The following is a 6,000-nucleotide window of genomic DNA, read 5'->3' as shown; positions in this document are numbered from 1 at the left end:
GGGGCCAGTGTAGACGTAGCCATTCAGTTCTGTCGACAAAGCAAGCTGCTTTTTCGACAAAACCCTGTAGTCTAGACGCAACCCTACAGGCAATAACACCTTCTGTCGACAGAAGGTGTTATGCCTTGTAAAATGAGGTATACCAGCGTCGACAAAACTGCTGAGTTCTGTCAACGTTATGTCGACAGAACTCAGCGGTAGTGTAGACGCTGGTATAGTTTTGTCGACAAAAGTCCACTTTTGTCGACAAAACTCAGTAGTCTAGACACACACTAAGACACAGATTAGAGTTTACTTGTCAGTGGTGCCGCGTCCCTCCTTTATCTCTGCTGTTACAGCCCCTGCTCTCTCCCATTTCTAACCCATCTCCTGGGTTTCCATGTTGTTCACTTACCTGTGGGCTTTGGGCACCTGACCCTGTCAAACCTCCTTCAAAGCCTCCTCACCAGTCTGCATCCAAATACTCTTCCCTTCCTCAACACTTGAGCCCCATCCCTGCGGAGCAGCCCTTCCTGCAACAGCATGAAGGAGACCAAAGCCTCCTGCCCACTGAGCTGTAGCTTTCTGTGCCCATGGGCCAGACCCACCAGGGCTGGAAGGCAGGAGAAAAGTGGGGAATGGCTGCACTTTGGGAGTCAAAGGTACTGTCTGGAAACATAAAGAACCGTTGTAAAGAGGTTTTGGAGGAGGGCACCATGGCTTAGCTGGCTAAAGTACCTGCCTCACAAACAGGAGATCCTGGGTTTAACTCCCAGTGGTGCCCTTTTCCTGCCTGTGCTGGCATTTTCCTATGTCCTTCTGGGGCACAGAAGAGGTCTCCCCTGGCCACCCATGGAACTGCTGGTTCAGGAAAAGGCTGATTGGGGAGGAGAGTTGGGAAGACGGAAACCACAAGCCTGGAGCGGGTGCAGAGGCTGCTGAGCCAGCACCACACACCCTTGTGATTCCCTGAGGGGATCAGCACCTAGAGAGCTTGAAGGAGCAACCTCTGCAGCTCCTGCAGCCATGGAGAGTCAGCGTATGTGGGAGTCAGTAGCTTCTCACCTGTGGTTTCCTTCTTTCCAACTCTCCTCTCCAATCAGCCTTTTCCTGAACCCGCAGTTCCATGGGTGACCGGAAGGGTGTAGGAAAATATGAGCAAAGGCTGCAACAAGGCAACTCCAGAAATTGAACCCAGGATACCCTGTTGATTACACAAGGCTTTAGCCTGCTAATCCATGGTCCCCTACTCAGACCCACTTGTAAAGCGTTCTACGGATGGTCCCAGATAACACCATTGCCTCGCAAAGTTCGTCCATTCCCCATTTCCCTCCTGCCTTCCCACCCTGGCGGTGTCTGGCTCCCTGGGCACAGAAAGCTACAGCTCAGTGGGCAGAGGCTCTAACATGCACATCTCCCTCAGCCGCTGGGACTGTGGAGTTGCCTTTGAGGTTCTGCAGGGTTGTAGGAGGGAGAAATGCAGCAAACTTTGATTTTCTGGCTTGTAAACCCCTTGGCCTCAGGGTTTAGGTTGGAGTCCCCAGGTGGGGGCCTGGCCTCCTTCAGTTTGGTCCCTTCCTGAGGAAACAAAATTAACAACAGAGAATTCCTTTGCCCCGCAGCAATCTCTGTTGGACAAATGGTTAGCAACTGAATATTTGCCCAAGTGTAAGTGCAGCAGAAGACGGTGTTAAATGTGTTTCTGAGGTGTAGTGTTTATCACATTTGCCTAACACGCAAAAGGTCCTTGGTTCAAAGCCAGGTAGAAACACAGGGCCTCTTCTTACTGCAGTTCCCTTGGTGCCCACAAGGCAGTCCCTGCAAGGCTAGATGGCCTCTGTGCTGGCTTTCAGGAGCATGTGGGAGACAGTGAAACAGGTTAGGCTGAGATGGGAAGAGGCAGGGCTGGGGCTGAGACTTCTCAGCAGTCCCTTACCTGGGACCAGGTCATTGCAGCCACTCAGTCCAGGGCCCTCTCTGGAACTGCCACTATTGCCTCTCTGCACCTTTGCTGCAAGGGGACACAAAGCAACATAACGTCCTGCCTCATGCTCAGACCTCAGCCACATCATTCCCCTCAATTTCTTCCCACCCAGCACCTTCAGCTTCCTTTGACACCCTCTCTTGTTCCTGCTCCCTCTATCCTGGCCAGACACCCCACCCTGCTCCTTCATCCATGTTCCTTCTGCACCCTTTCTCCTGGCCACACACGGCTCCTTGGCGTGTCTCAAGCCAGGCCCTGCAAGGAGCCACCAGGGCAGGAACCAGCCCTTGGAGCTTGGCTTGCACCAGATCTGGTAGATTCCCACCACATCTCACCTGGGAAGAGGTGACTTGTTCTCCTTCCTTCTGACCTTACGTCTCCGCTCCCTTCAAAGGTCTCCGCTGCCTCGGGACCCGCCTTCTCAGGGCGCTGCCCCTCTGCCACTGGGCTGGGAGTGGGAGACTCCACAGTCTCTGCACTTGGGCTGAGAAGTCTCCCTGGGACTCGTCTGTTGATGGCGTTAGTCAGCCCGATGGCCAGCCGGATCCATTCCGCAGCGCTACCCGAGAGGGAGCTTTACAAGTGCCCAGTGTCCATTGGTATTTTCTGGGGCTCTGTGTAGGGGATTGGGCTTGGCTATCTTTTCCATGGGAAATGCCTCTTCTTTGGAACAGCAGCTCCCAGGAGTACATGGAACTTCTTCTTCTCAGCTTGAGGAAGGGACGACTAAGGGGCGATGGGACAGAGTTTTTTATAATGATGACAGGGGTGCAGAAAGCATAAAGAATTTTTTTCCCCTACTCAAGATCCCAGGTGACAGAATGAAACTGGTAAGTAACCAAATTAAAAATAAACCAAAAGGAAGCATTTTTACACCCAGTGGACCTCCTTGCCAGAGGATGTGAAGGTGAAATTTACAAGAAGGTACAAAAAAGAACTGGATAATTGAATGCAGGAAAGGTCAATCAATGGCATTTAACCAGGATGGACAGGGCAGGTGTCCCTAGCTGGTGTATTCTAGAAGCTGGGAATGGGCGATGAGAGGGGTCACTTAATAACTGTCTGTTCTGAGGATTCCCACTGGGCAATGACATTGTCTGCTGTCGTTAGTCAGGATCCTGGGCTAGTTGGACAACTGGCATGGCCCAGTCTGGCTGTTCTGATGTTCTGTTTGGTTTCTGTTCTTGTCCCCTATGGACAATGGAAAATGGATCCCCATGCTGAAGGGGACAGCATGTGGCCTGTGAAAAGCTAATGTAGGTAAGGAAAAAGGTAGGTTCATGTGTCTCTGATGGTCTAGTGGGTAGGATTCAGCAGGGTCACTGCTGTGACTTGGGGTCAATTCCTAGTCAGGGAAACCAACTTCAGTTTTCATGTAACAAGTGTCTACTCATTCATCTTACCTCATTGTTCCAGCAGCTGTGATCCAAGGGGTTAACTCAGCACTTTCACTGCTGAGGCCTGGGTTCAATTCCCAGTCAGGGAAACCAGCCTCAATTTTCACCTGACATCTGCCAAGTCATTCATCTTACCTCATTGTTACAGCAGCTGTGACCCAAGAGGTTCACTCAGGGCCCCCTTCCCACCTCTCCCTCACTGCCAAGACAGCACCTGACATTTTCACAAGCCCTTCAGAAGGGGCAGAGCTGGGTGACTCAAACTGCCCCTCCCCTCTCCCATGTGGGCAGCCCTGCAGGAAGCTCTGTGGCACACTCAGCACTAGCCCAGCGCAGTGTTAGGTTGGCACAAGATCCACTGGTTCAGTTTGGTTGTTGAAGGAGACAACCCAGAACTGGCTGCAGCCCCCACTCAGTAACCTGGGGAAATGACCCACCAGGCCTGGGCCCCTCGGAGAGGCAACGATTCCCCACTGGCCAGGGCAGAGCCTCCCTCTGACACAGTCATGGAGCCTTCTCCCCCTGGTTCTGCCTCCCCCTTCACTCAGCTCTCACTGCTCGGTGCTGCCAGGGAGGGGCCTCACTGCGAGAGCCGCCTGGGCAGGTTCCTGCCACAGAGAGACGCCCCAGAGCAGGACGGATGCTCAGACCGGCACTGAGTGTTGCTCAGCGCTGGGGAGAGACAGGGAAGGAGAAAAGGGTCTAACGGCGCCTGCAGCCTTTCAGAACAGCCCCCGGCCCCACCTGCAAGTACCAACCCTGCTCAGGACCCCAAGGGCACTGACACAGATTCCCTGGCACTGGACAATCCCAGGCCTCGGTTCTGCCGGCCAGCGGTTTCCTCTCTTCTGTTTCCTGTCAGCTCCCTAAAACACCTCACAACGGTAGATGAGGGTGAGTGGGGATAAACCCAGCTGTGCTGTAGAGCGGCTGTTAGGTGGGGAAAGAGAGGTGCTCCCTTTGCCTCCCGAGCAACTCACACATGTAAGAAAACTGCGGTTGAATAGCTTTGCATAGTTGTCAGGATGGCTGAGTGGTCTAAGGCACCAGACTCAAGGTTCTGTCTTTCCCTGAGTTATGTGTGCTGGTCTCTGAATAGAGATGTGGGTTCAAATCCCACTCCTGACATGGCTTCCTTTTTATATCTAGAGAAGTGACCTCATTTCAATGACTCCCCTGATATTGCAGGAGCCCTTGCTCAGCATTTCTCTGAGGCTGCATCTACACAGCAGCGTTCCTTGGGAATAACAGCCATTATACTGTAATAACAATGTGAGTGTCAACACAGCAATTCCATTATTCCGACTTCTGTAACGCTCCATCCAGACCAGTGGGCTGAGGAGCCAGGAGGTTTCCAGGCTGCAGACAGCCAAGCCCACAGGCAAAGAAAAAGTGGCTCCCAGACCTTTTGTTTCCCGTTTCCAGGGGCACACATTCAGCAACACTCACAGGCCCCACAGCAGGGGGCTGGTTTGATGCTTCACCCCACTGCCCAGCAACGAGCCCCCAAACTTCCCCTGTTCTAAGAGCCCGGTTTGCTGTGTGAATTTTGTGTGGCAGGTGACATCAGGCCTGGGCATTGGGATTATCTGCCAGTTCCCCTGGCCCTGGGGCTTTGCTGTCTTCACATCTGTGATGGCCGAGTGGTCAAGGTATTGGACTAGAAATCCAATAGGGTTTCCCTGAAAAATTTCTAAGCCTGCTCATAGCGAGGCCTGTGCTTTGGTCAGTCCCCCTGCTAGTGTAACTCTTCTGCCAGGTAGTGCTGGCAGCAGCCAGGCCTGGGTTCGATGTCTAGGGGTTTTTCTTCATTCATCTCACACAAAACTGGCTTGAGCCCCCACTCAGCAGCCTGGGAAATCCACCCCCCCCCCCCCCGCGAGTACCTCGGGGAGGCGATGTTTCCCCATTCACCAGCACAGAGTCTGAATGTAGAAAAGAAAATTTAATGAAAGAGGGTGAGAAGTAACGTGGCATTCGCCTGGGAAAATACCACAAGCAGGGTTCAGAACCAACCCACAAATAAGTCTCGGCTCAAGTGGCTTGAGCAGTGTCCTTTGCCAGCAATGTAAGTCCAGCAATGTACGTGTCCCACTCACATGCCCAAACTTTCTCTGTACCCCACTCATAGTTGCTGCCCTTGCTCAGGGCAGATAAGAGCTCAGGCGTGATTTTCAGAGTTCACCTCCCACTCTTGGAGGGAGTGGGCATAGGAGGCATCTCACCCACTCCGTTGGCCACCCGCCACTGCTCCTACTGGCTTGCTGCCAGCTACTCCCACCAGCTACCCTGCTGGCCACCTGCCACTGTTCCTACTGGCCACCCACCAACTACCTGCTCTTGCCCCTATCGTTCACCCTGCTGGCTGATTGCTCCTGCCAGCTGCTGCTTCTACGATCGGGATCGGTCTGGCTCTGGGCTAAACCCAGTGATTTCTGCTCTTTGTCAGTTTCCTTGGTGATTTCAGCTCTTGGCCCCCCGCCTAGGCTGGACAAAAGATTCCAGCCCCCACTGGAATAATATTTCAAAATAACAAAGAGATTCCTTAAGGAGTCTGTTTTAGGTCTATCCTTAGAATGGGTAGTGGGGGAGGGAGAGACAGAATGAACCCGTCTCATAGCTCATGGCTGGGGGACATGT

At 53.0% G+C, this 6,000-nt stretch overlaps 1 non-coding gene across 1 annotated transcript; it reads left to right on the top strand.

The window, feature by feature from the left end:
• The first annotated feature begins 4,379 nt into the window (after positions 1-4,379).
• Positions 4,380-4,488, top strand: TRNAL-CAA (transfer RNA leucine (anticodon CAA)). Its single transcript has 2 exons — positions 4,380-4,417; positions 4,450-4,488. It is a non-coding gene; the product is annotated as a tRNA-Leu (tRNA).
• The last annotated feature ends 1,512 nt before the right edge of the window (positions 4,489-6,000 follow it).

Source organism: Pelodiscus sinensis, chromosome 31 (assembly GCF_049634645.1).
Source record: "Pelodiscus sinensis isolate JC-2024 chromosome 31, ASM4963464v1, whole genome shotgun sequence".
Taxonomy (NCBI): Eukaryota; Metazoa; Chordata; order Testudines; family Trionychidae; genus Pelodiscus; species Pelodiscus sinensis.
The sequence above is the reverse complement of the archived record's forward strand: the minus strand, read 5'-3'. Positions and strand labels throughout refer to the sequence as shown.